We start from the raw sequence: 13,131 nt of genomic DNA on the forward strand, positions 1-13,131 counted from the left end.
TATGTTATTAATTCTTCCGTTCCAAATACTGCACTAAGAATTTTTTGTAATGGGTTTCACGCAGTGTTTTATCACCTGATAGTCTATACAAGGCGACCAGTATATTTGTGGACAAAGAGAACCCAGAAAAAAACCCAATGATAAATAAAATGAACTAATGTACCAAAAAGCTAAACTATGAATTCTTCAGTTCAAAATACTGCACTGAGAATGTTATTGTTGTGGGTTTCACGCCATTTGTTTTATCACATGATAGGCTAGAATATTTGAGTAAAAGTATTAAGATTGAAATTTTCTCTAGATTGTATTAAAAGTACGTTTTCATTAAATTATATTGAAAGTAATTTTCCACTAAATTATATTGAGATTAATTTTATCTATTTGCGTAATACAACTGTATGCTATTTTATAAAGATCGCACGTTTACTAGCAGGTGCAGAAATCCATAAAATACATTTCGCTTGTATTTAAAGATCAGCAATTTAGATTTGGTGGGACGCTGCCGAACAGGCAAATTATTAAATCAATAATGGATGAGTTAAGCAGATGATTCACACGGTTTCCCTGAGAAAGGTCGAGAGCCTTGTTCTGACTGGACTGAGCGAATACAAAAACTGCTTATAAATAGAGAAGCAGACTTACGCAGAATCAGTTCGTTATTCGAGTCAGAACAGCTCTGTCTTTTCCTTACAGCGATTCCGTACCTCAATCCCCAACATGTAGCCGTATGTACACGGTTATGGGTGAGACCTTTGTTAGAGAGCCTGAACTTATTCTCTCTTTCTCTCTAACCATGGGCAAAAATATATTTCGTAACTTATGAGTAATCCCTTCTCATAGCAAGAGATGAGAAGAAGGTAATGATACAAACTATATCATAACACGTATATATACACGGGGCCAGTTTATTTGGTGGACGAAAAACCCGGAAAAAAAGCCAAGAACCACCAACCCACGGAAACTGCTGGCAAGTTTTCTCAAAACCCCGCATTAGCCGAGCCCAAGATTAAACCCATAAGGCCAGGAATGAAATGTCAGCGACAAGTAAAGGTGAAAGTCTTAGACGTAATTAACAATCATTATTTTGCACTCAGCATTAAGACGTTAGTGTTAGGAATGGTCGGCTTGGTGTCAGGACAATGTGATCGGGTGGGACATCATGCTGCGACATGATGCCATAGTGCTAAGTAAGCATCAATATAAACTGCCATACTGCAAGCGTCATAGCGATATGACTGAAAAATTGTTAAAGCAAAGTTAAAAATCCATATCACACACACACACACACACATCTACGGGATATAGAAATCACGTTACACTATTAACGGTCAACAACCTCAAATCGTAAATCTGCAGGAAACAACGCATGCCTCAAACCGCAATCGGAAATTAGGCTATGTATACTGAAGTGAATCGTCATCTGAAAATTTGATCGCTCGCGCGCGCGCGTGCGTGTGTGTGTGTGTGTGTGTGTGTGTGTGTGTGTTTACTAAACCGACGCATTAAATTAGTCATGAACATGCAGACACTCTCAAACATATATTGTGTGCCGACATTTTGCCAACATTTTCCAAACGACGAAGCAAATTGAAACAGGTGTCGTTAGAATCACACAGGCAGCCATACAAAAGAACTATACAAAGCTATAAAAATAGAAAATGATAATTTTATTCACTTTAATTATTTCAGTAAAAGTTGTATATCATCAAGTTCTCTATAGATTAAACAAAATGATAATACTAATTACGTTATATTGACGTAGAAGTAAAGATATGTAAATTCTATTAAATACAAATCCTTGTCACTATTTTTCTTGTAGCCAGTTATCCTTGCTATTAAATACAAATCCTTGTCACTTTTTTTCTTGTAGCCAGTTATCCTTGCTATTAAATACAAATTTTTGTCACGATTTTTCTTATAGCCAGTTATCCTTGCTATTAAATACAAATCTTTGTCACTATTTTTCTTATAGCCAGTTATCCTTTCTATTAAATACAGATTTTTGTCACGATTTTTCATATAGACGGTTAAATACAACAAGAACAATTTATACCAAATTCAGTTTTCTTGGTAGGAGTAGCAGTGATCTTTCCTTAGAGTTCTGCCACCATCAAATAAATGAATTGTTTATTTTGCTTTGTTTTTAAATTCTTCTTGTCGTATGTGTGTTTATCGTCGTTTGGTTATACTAGTGCCTATTTTCAATGCAATCATGTGCAGTGATTCTGTGTACAATTATGTTTCGTTCTTTCTTTTGATTCATCAGTAACTGAAGGATTCTGATTTTTTCTTGGTACGGATAGATTCTTCTGAACAATATTCGACTGCAATTTGTCCATCTGAAGTCTCGAAGTGCAGATAGTAAATTCGCTCGCATTTTATAGTATACTAACCAGGAGCAAGCTGAAGATGGGGGTGGGAACAGGCCGTATTTGCAACCTAATGTGGCCGTGTGACACATCCGACCAATCTGGAACCCGATGTTACATATAAGCAAGCTGGCGGACGAATAGATGATCACCATATTTAGTCGCAGTATTCGAATAGAAGCAAGATGGCGAATACGGTGTAGCAATCCTCGTGTGAGTCATGACATGTGATTGGCATTTCGTAAGATGTGGTATTACAAAAACAACACGCTGCATAAAGCAGACAGATCATGGAAATGTATGCATCCATGAGCTTAAACTAGTCCAAGATATACTAATTTTAGCAGTTATTAATATACGGTAAATAACTTTTACCATAGTAGACAATGTTAGCTTCTAAAAGTGCGTTAAATGGATTATTTAACACATCTTTTTTTAAAAATTAAGAAAACGCAATCGACTAGTTTGTTGTATTGTCTTTCCAACTTGCTTTAAAAAACCATGAATTCAAAATGATCAAGCGGAACTAGCAGTTCTTTGAAAGATGTATATTTAAAGCAAGACCAAGCAATGTACTCTCTGACCAATATTCCACACATCAATCATAAACCACAATAAATGTAATTAAAAGTTATTTTAACACTGTGTAAAATCTATAAGGTCTGTTTTAAGCAGTCGGGATTACCAGTGAAGAAACACTGGGAAATTAGTTTTCTTTACATATCGAAATACGAAACTTACAGAGGAAACTAAAGAAAACAGAGTTTCCAGTTTGCTAGATTTGGTTCGAAAAGACATCATTCGTTACTATGCCCAAATACATCATTATTTATATTGTAATGTCTGTTTATTTTTTAAATTATACTACGAAACAGTAGGACTATAATCTATAATTACATATAGATTGGTGTCGAAGCCTTTAGAGAACCTGTGTCTTACGTCATTGTGGTACATGTTCAACGGGGCCATTTACCTGACTGTATTATCCATCAAAGTGGTTTCTCGAAATAGAATTTGGTTTTGTAATAGGAATTATTTTTTCCTCATTACGGAATGTACAAAGTCGCTTTAAATTGAATGAATACAAATTCAAATCTTGTATCTTGTGTGAATAGCGGAATTTCATAATTTAAAGTGATCAGCATAAACTAACAATGTTATTTGTCACATGAACAGAACAGTCTCGTATATGTTAACATATAAATCGTAAGTAGTGAAGGGGGGCACCCTACGTACAATGGGAATTAGCATTACAGGGACCCCTGGGTCAATCTACGTACAATGGAAATTTAACATGGCGAAAAATCGTGGGTCAATCTACGTACAAGGGGAATTTAACATGGGAATAAATCGTGGGTCACTCTACGTACAAGGGGAATTTAACATGGGATTTTTTTTTAAATTTTAAAAAAAAATTTTTTTAAAAAAGGGGTAGGCAATGGAAAGGCTATCTCTTTTCGAGAAATATGGCTGGCCCTGAAAAGGGCCTTTGGGTTTTATGTTAATGTATTCATTAACATAAATGGCACCGCATTGGTCTTCTTCTTGTCCTTAGGCTGCGTCTTACTGTTGGTCCGTACATCAGCACTCTTTTCAGGCATCCTTGTCTTTCGACGTAGATCCTACGTATCCACAGGCTGGTGTTTGTCCTGTGGACAACGGTCCACTTCGATCGGACATACATGAGCAAGTCTGTCCGAAACATCATGGAAGACACAAGGGTGGATGACTCAACTGTAGTCCACATCTTGAAGCGACGAGAACAGGTGAATCAATGCATTGAACGGCGCTTATTTATAGGCGGAGGAAGGATTGAAACGGATTGAGTTCATTTACCAATCCGAACACGCGTTACAGAATTCAGTCAGCTCGCATCCAATCCGAAGAGAGCAGTCTGTGACGTCACGTAGTCAATATAGATTCGCTAGCGCTTGTGTGCAGTCAATCTATGCGACAGTGATTCAACATGACGGAAACTCAGAAAACGATCCAGTGGGGTGCACCAGCAGGGGAGACTGCCCAAGGGAACCCGGACTTACTTTCAGAAGAGGTGAATTGGGATTTTGTGGATTTTCTCTCCTCGCAAGAATTTGTTCCGGAACCTTCGTTACTTTCTTCATTACCGCAAGTGGAGAATTTTAGACAGAGACAGAAAGAAGAATTGGAGAAATTTATACAACGACAAAAGGAAGCGGAACAGACTTTTCTCCTACAGCAACAGCAACAAGAAGAAGAGGTAAGAAAAAAACAACAGCAAGAAGAAGTAGCAGCAAAGAAACAAGAGGGTGAAAATCCAACGGTCACGGTACTGTTGGACATTTTAGCGGAGTTAAGAAGTCTGAAACAAATGTATCAGACTTCTTTATCACGACCGAAGAGAATACGACCTTCCCGAGCCAAACATGTCAACCCTGTGACTAAGCCTACCGTACCACCCTTAGTGATTTCAACCCAATCATTATCATCAACATTACGCAGTCCAGAAGTAGGCCTTGGCCGTGGCAAAGGCTTAAGGCAGTTAAAATTGATTGCTTAAACTCACCCCTACACCATGAAGAAAAAAGGCCCTTTTCAGGGCCACCCACATTTCTCGAAAAGAAATACAATTTCAATTTGCCAATAACTCAAAAAAAAAACTCACCCATGTTACCCTTTTAATACGTGTCTGTGTATGAGTGCGTGAGTGTAGCTTCTTATTTTAAAATCACAACTCAAAGACACTTACCTTATATCATTCATTTATTCTTTTCTCCATTTTTTACAATCCAATTCACAATTTATAACTCAACACTTTAATAAAAAGTTCATTAATTTCTTCTGTCTCCTTGTTTAGTCTCTCTGTTTTTTGAATTTCTTCACCGTCACACTCTTTTCCTCTTCTTCTTCCTCCTCGCTTTCTTCCCTTCTTCTTTTTTTCTCTTGTTTCTTTTTCTTCACCTGTCTTCTTTCTTCCTCAGAAGAATCCCTCTCTTCCTCTGAAGAATCCCTCTCTTCTTCTGAAGAATTCCTCTTTTCTTCTGACTCCTCTTGTTTCTTTTTTGGGCAATCTGGAGACCAATGTCCTTTTTCTTTACAATAATAACAGGTATCTTGACTTTTGTCTTTTTTATCCCCTGTTTTTTTTCTTTTTTGACGGTCTGGACACTCTGAAGACCAATGCCCTTTCTTCTGACAGATATAGCAAGTATCTTGACTTTTATCTCTAAAGGAAGGAGAGTAGTCCGTAGGCTGGTCTGAAGAGAATTTTCTAATGACCCCTCGCAAAGCTCTGACGAAACGTTCCATCTGGTCAGTCTCTTCCATCGTTGTGTTCGGCTTGAGAGTGAAATGAATAGTGAAAGGACAAGACACACACCCTTTTATATACGCTGGTCTGCTATGACTATAAAGTAGTTTATGGTGTTTGAACTTGAGTCATTTGACTTTTTGCTTTCAAGATGAAACGATCCCATTCATTCGAGAAGAAAGAAGAAGAAAGTAAGAGGCAGAAACGTGATCTATCGCCTCGTACCAGGGCTGAAATCTTGGCACAAATTCATGCCAGTGATTTTGAAGAGGACATGAGTGAACCAGAATCCGAACCCTCTAAACCAAGTTCACCACCCTTTGTCAACCCTGAAAAGTACTATTCCATTCGAGAGACGGAAAAGCGCTCCTCTAGAAAATTTAGAACCACGGCTTACAAATACACGGTGAAGTTTAAAGATTTCAAGGCTGAAGTGCCGTTAGAGAAAGCAGAAGTGTTCATCACCGAGGTGTGGGATTCTTTGCTCACTGCACTCAAGCAGCAATGTCAACCCAAAGAAGACGATCGCTTGAGACTTTCCATACAACACGACGGTTTGAAATCCCCTGTTTGGATCGAGTTTAGCACCCCTGCAGAATTAACTGCTTCCAAAGTCATGGACAAGATTCAACACGTACAACAATCTAATGATCAGTTTGACATCACCGATGGTAAAGCCACACTGGATATGACCCACGTCTCTCCTCCTCAAGGGACTGGACGCAAAAAGATGTTATTGGTGGACGACCTTCGCAACACCAAAACGAGTCTCGTCCGAATTAACAACCCTCATGACCAGATGTGTTTAGCCCGTGCCATCGTGGTGGGACGAACCTATGCCAACAAGAACGACACGGTAGAATGGAAAAGAACCTGGAACACTATTCAACGTTCCGACCGAGCCAAACAACGAAACGAAGCAGAACTCCTGTTACAACAAGCCGGACTGCCCAAAGACACACCCTGTGGCATTCCTGAGATGCAAAAATTGCAAGATGCCCTAGCTCCACGCTACACCTTGAAAGTGCACCCTCAAGAAGTGCGCGGACCTCTGTTGTTTCGAGGCCAAGACTTTAAGGACGGAAAATACATTCACCTTTATCATCATGATGACCATTTCGATACCATTACCAGTATCACTGGATTCCTGGGATATGTTTATTATTGTGAGAAATGTGACCATGGTTATAACAATCGAGAGCAACACAAACATTGTGGATCGAAATGCACAGGATGTTTGGCCTCTTCACCCTGTCTGAGCGAAGAACCAGTGCCTTGTTCCACTTGTCTGCGCACGTTTGTCAGCCCTACCTGTTACCAACAACATTTGAAGACGCAAGGTTCACAGAAGAAATGCGCTTGTCAACTGCTGAGATTGTGCCCTACGTGTGAACAAGTCATACGTACCAATAATACCAAGGCACACGTATGTTCAGGAAAGAAAAAATGTCACATTTGTCACCACATCGTGGACTTGGAACACCAATGTTACGTGCAAAAATACCAACCCTCACCAGAGAAAGAGGACGGTGACAAGAAGAAAGGCAATTTCATCTTTTTCGATTTCGAATGCATGCAAGAGACCGGCATTCACATTCCTAATTTTTGCGTGGCTCATCGAGCGTGCGAGAAGTGCATTCAAGAACCTATCTTCAGTCATTGCCCTCACTGCAGCAAGATACCCGGAGGACGTGAAAAAATCTTTCGGGGACCGAACACGTTAGCCGATTTTGCCCAATGGGTCTTAGACCCCGTCGACAAGACGTGGAGCCAAGAGGACATCGAACGTTACGGAGATTGTCATCGTCATGCCACGGTGATGGCTCACAATTTTTCCGGATACGATGGACAGTTTCTTTTGAGGTACTATACGGAACAAGGCACCGAGCGTCCTAAAGTGACTTTGAACGGAGCCAAAATCATTTTCATGCAAGTGGGACAAGTGCAGTTTAAAGATTCGATGAGCTATTTGGCCATGCCTTTGAGTCGAATGCCTAAAACGTTTGGAATGACAGAAATGGCTAAAGGGTACTTTCCACACTTTTTCAATACGGAAGCCAATCAACACGCCGTTCTACCCCATTTACCTGAGGCTCACTATTACGACCCCGACAACATGCGCACCGAACAACGAGAAGCTTTCTACGCTTGGTACCAGGCTCACGCTTCGGACCCTTTCGACTTTCAGGAAGAAATGCTAAAGTATTGTCGTTCCGACGTGGACATTTTACGGCGTTGCTGTGGAAAATTTCGAGAACTGTTCATGGAACACGGAGGGGTGGATCCTTTGAAAGAAGCTTGCACCATTGCCAAAGCGTGTTCCCTAGTGTATCGACAACGATTCATGCCTGAAAACACCGTGGCTGTCATCAGCCCTCAAACGACCCACTTTGTCAAACGTCAATACTCGGTCAAAGCCCTACGTTGGTTACATTACTTGTGCGACAAGGAAGACAAGTGGATTCAGCATGCCCGCAACGGAGGGGGCGAAAAGACCATCGGAACGTATTCGGTCGATGGCTGGGACTTAGAAAACCCCAAGATCGTGTACGAGTTTAACGGTTGCTTATTTCACGGATGTCCTGTTTGTTACCCTGACCGTGGCACTAAAAATCAGTTTTTGCAACGAACCATGGAAGACTTGTACCAGGACACTTGTCAGCGACGCCTAAAGTTAGAACAGGAAGGATACCAAGTGGTGGAAATGTGGGAACACGAGTACGATCACCGTATGAAAACCGATCCCGAGTTTAAACGCCTCGTGGAAAGTTACCAGTTCATGGACCCGCTGAACCCAAGGGATAGTTTGTACGGAGGAAGGACCAATGCCGCCTGTTTGCTGTACCAAGCCGACGAAGAGAAAGGAGAAGAAATCAAATACTTGGACGTGTGTTCGCTGTATCCCTACGTGTGCAAATATTGTCGCTTTCCTGTAGGGCACCCGCAATTGCTGACGGAACACATCGACCTGGTCAACATTCGACAATACGAAGGCTTGATCAAGTGCAAAGTTTTGCCTCCCACGAACCTATACCACCCCGTCTTACCTCACCATTGTCAAGGCAAACTGATGTTTCCCTTGTGCCGTACTTGTGCCGAAACGTGCAACCAAGACCAACCTTGTCAGCACAGTCAGGAAGAACGGGCCTTGACGGGAACTTGGGTCAGCGTAGAATTGTTCAAAGCTCTGGACATGGGATACCAACTGTTAGAAGTGTACGAAATTTGCCACTTTCCCAAGACACAACAGTACTGCAAAGGTGACCCTACTCAGAAAGGCATTTTCGCCGACTACGTGGATGCCTTTTTGAAACTGAAGCAAGAAGCCAGCGGCTATCCTTCCTGGTGTCACACTCCCGAAGACCAAATAAAATTCAAAGAGAAATACCGGGAACAAGAAGGCATCACTTTAGACCACATCGAGAAAAACGAAGGCAGGCGATCGTTTGCCAAAGTGATGTTAAATTGCTTGTGGGGTAAAATGGCACAACGACCGTGTTTACCCAAGACGGAATATTTGACAGAACCTTCCCGCTACTTCCAGATGATTCACGACAAAACCAAATACATGAAACACGTGGACGTCGTTCGAGAGAATTTAATCTTGGTCAATTACGAAGAAGATCTGGACTTTGTACAAGACGACCCTTTTGGAAATGTCATCATTGCGGCTTACGTGACAGCTCATGCTCGCTTAAAATTGTACGAAGCTTTAGAACTGTTAGAAGAACGCGTCCTGTACTTTGACACGGACAGTTGCATTTACATCCATCACCCGATTCAACATCACCCTAACATCGAAGGAGACCGTTTAGGAGCCTGGACAGACGAGCATCCCGACGACAAGATTCTAAGTTTCGTCAGTGGCGGTCCCAAAAATTACGGCTACGAATACCGGGACAAACAAGGAGAAGTGCACACGACGTGCAAAGTGAAAGGACTGACTCTGAATTATCGTACCAGTCGAGTGGTCAACTTTGGGGTATTGAAAGAAGCCTTGCAATCGGGAGAGGATGGAAACTTTAAAGTGACCACCTACCAGCCGAACAAGATTGTACGTTTACCCACTCACCACATCGTCAGTCGACCCCTGGAAAAAGTCTATCAAATCGTGTACCAGAAGCGAGTTCGACTTCCCAATCATTTCACCTTACCGTATGGACACGTTGGTATAAAACATTGGTTGTAAGAGGATAGCCACCCACCAGAAAGATGACTTCGCCACAGCAAGAATCAAGTGAGAAACCCGATGAGAACTCCAAGTTCAAACCCTACCATTTTCCAGTCTTCTTACCTGACTATTGTGATTGTGCCCGTCGATTGGACACGTTTCAGAAATGGCCTACGGATAGGGAAGGATTACCTTCTTCGCATGTTTTAGCTAGAACAGGATTTGTCTACTTGGGACCTGAGTCAGGATTGGGATACGAGGTACAGTGTTTCGCTTGCGGACTGAAGTTACGAATGGATCTATGTATCTATAAAGATTCAGCTATTCTGGAACATACTCGATGGTCTCCGCACTGCCCTTACCTTTCTATGGCCTTTCCACTCATTACACTACGGTACAATGTTGACGGTACCTTAGAGACGGTACCTTCCGAAACAAGACATAAAAAACGTAAAAAAGGAAAGATGTACAAGCTGGAGACTGCATTGAGACTAGTATAAAAAGGGGCTATGGTCAAGATCGATAGTTCATTGTGACTACCAAGACCGAGCGAACAAGATGAATACTTTGAAAAAGACATCGTTCCAGTTTGGGGATTGTAAAAAAGCTGTATCTTTCTCTAGTGCGACTAATACTGGATGGATAAGACCCATGCATTGCGACGGAAAATGTCCGGAAGGAAACTGTGATTGTCCATGTGGTTACCATTGTAATTGCGTAACGGAGTTTGCAGACGAGTGCGATTGTGAGCCTTGCGATGGGACCGATGCTGTACGTTGTGACCTGAGCGATGCCGTAAAGCATTATGGGAACTTTAGTGCCCCTACCCCTATCATGGAAAGTGATGCTGTGCGTGTCAAACCTGTGGGGTGCGAAAGCGATGCTGCTCGTCCTCTTGGACATTTTACTGGGTTTCGTTTTAAAGGGGAATGTTCACCTTCACGTCTACCCCCCTACGGATGTCATCCAGCCCTGAGCAAACTCCTGTTCATGTCACCCAACCCTCATCGAAACGAACCTGTGAAAGACGAATATTCGTTTCCTGTGCGTTTGTCGGAATACTGCGACTTTGAAAATCGTCTTCAATCGTTCAAAGGAAAATGGCCAAAGTATCTGGGAGGACCGACCCCCGAAGAATTAGCCAGAGCCGGATTTTTCTACTTGGGCGAAGGAGATAAAGTCAAGTGCTTCAGTTGCGGTGTGTCACTTCACCACTGGGAACCGCAAGATTCGGCCTACGTTGAACATGCTCGATGGTCACCGAATTGTCATTACTTACCCTTAGTGAGACCGAGACATTGAAGTAACTTCTTACCATAATAATTTGTTCATGGATACTTTACAAGAGAACATTCGTGCTTTGCCTGTGGAGTTGAGAGAACACATTTACCGAGAGCTGGTCAAAATACAAGTGAAACGTAAAGAACAATTGCATCCGTTACGTCACCGGTGTTTGAACCACTGGTACCTGAAGGCTATACAAGGATTGATTCAATTGAAAGTGTTCCATCGGACAGACATTGATCAACGATCCTCTAGTTTTAAAAAGGATTGGTTTGGTATGGACGATTGTAGTTACATCATTGTAAACGTACTGCATCGAATTCCAGAGGAAGAGTTAACGAATTACCAACATCTTGAACACAATGTCAACTTGGTGAAAGAGGAAACTTCTGAACGAATTGTAATGTGTAGATTAGTGACTCAACGATTTAAATTCGACACTGAAGTGAAACCATGTTTGTGCAAAGAGTACATTTCTTGTGTCAGACCAAAGAGGATTTAGTATGACCTATTCATGGATACTTTGCTAGAGAACATTCGTGCTTTGCCTGTGGAGTTGAGAGAACGCATTTACCGAGAACTGATCAAAATACAAGTGAAACGCAAACTCAAAGTGATTCATCCGTTTTTAAATTATGCTCTGTTCCAAAGTACAAGAAGACTGATTATGAGTGGATATTACATTAGGCACAAAGTTAAACGAGGCTATTGGCTACCACCCAGCGATTCCAAAAACAGTGTATATACTTATGGATACTTTACAAGAGTACATTTTGGGCTTGCCTGAGGAGTTGAGAGAAAGGATTTATCGAGAGTTGGTGAAAATACAAGTGAAACGTAAAGAACAATTGCATCCGTTACGTCACCAGATCTTTAACCACTGGTACCTGAATGGTATAAGAGGACTGATTCGTCAGAAATTTTTTCACTGGTCAGACCTTGTTGAATACTTTCAGTATATGAATGATGATGATGGGCTAGACGTTCGTAATTTTGGTTACTTGGAGATTCACTTACTGCAACGTATTGAGGAAGACGAGTTAAAGGATTACCAACATTTGTTACATGGAATCTGCTTAGAAAAAGACGAAACATCTAGACAAACTCTGGCGTTTCAGTTACAGTATGTAACATTTAAATTCCCTACTGGAGAACGAACGTGTTTGGTTAGAAATTACCTTTATTGCTTCCGAAACAAAGACACTATAAAATCAAGTTGCCATGCCACGGATTATGTCACATATCATTCAACAGATTCCGTGGAAGGAACTCAATGACCATATTCAAACCGTGGATCATTACCATCAATTATTACAAGAACTGTATCCATTCAATTTTGGACGACAAGTGGTGTGTGTCTTAGTGACTTGTTTTCTGGGATTTCGTTTACCAGCCGATTCTTTGTGGACTCTTTACGATCAGTACTTACCACCTCCATGGCCTTAAATGGTCACGAAAAACTCCTTTTGTTCAAAGCCTTGCGTTTTCATCTGGATACTTCTCGACCTCAACAGGAAAAAAAGATTCGTCAACTTTTAGCGACCCAAGACGTGTATGACGATGTGTGTGTAGCTTGTGACTTACATCCCCATTGGACAGATGTTCGTGATTGGAAAAAGGGGGGTTTTGAGGCTTGGACCCAAGAAGTGGCCCAGTATGCACAAGAGTTGTTCAAGGAAAAAAGTTACTTTTCAACCCGTGTTAGTGACGGTGCCAGAAGAACCCGTCACCGAGAACAACCACTCGTTTCAGGACAGGACTGTCATGGACATGCCTGAAAGGTCATTCCGGGAGGACACTTGTGTGACAATACCTCATGTAGAAACTGTAAGAACATTACACACTGTCCCTAGGACATCTTGGTTAACCAAAACATGTTGTACAGACACTTGTTTATATTCCACTTTGATCACTTTGCTGTGTTTTATATTCCTGTACATCACTATTTGGGTTGTATGTATTTTTGTCTTTCGTGTTCATATTTGAAACATTCAATAAACGTGTTCTGAAAAAGTATATAA

The 13,131-nt window shown here is 41.3% G+C and overlaps 1 protein-coding gene across 2 annotated transcripts in view; it reads right to left on the reverse strand.

Moving 5' to 3' along the window:
- Window positions 1-13,131, reverse strand: part of LOC149770800 (uncharacterized) — an 89,669-nt gene that overhangs the window by 47,050 nt on the left and 29,488 nt on the right. The gene's annotated exons all lie outside the window — the stretch shown is intronic.

The sequence above is a fragment of the Sinohyriopsis cumingii genome, unplaced genomic scaffold (assembly GCF_028554795.1).
Source record: "Sinohyriopsis cumingii isolate HCF-2022 unplaced genomic scaffold, ASM2855479v2 utg002317l, whole genome shotgun sequence".
In the NCBI taxonomy this organism is placed as follows: domain Eukaryota; kingdom Metazoa; phylum Mollusca; class Bivalvia; order Unionida; family Unionidae; genus Sinohyriopsis; species Sinohyriopsis cumingii.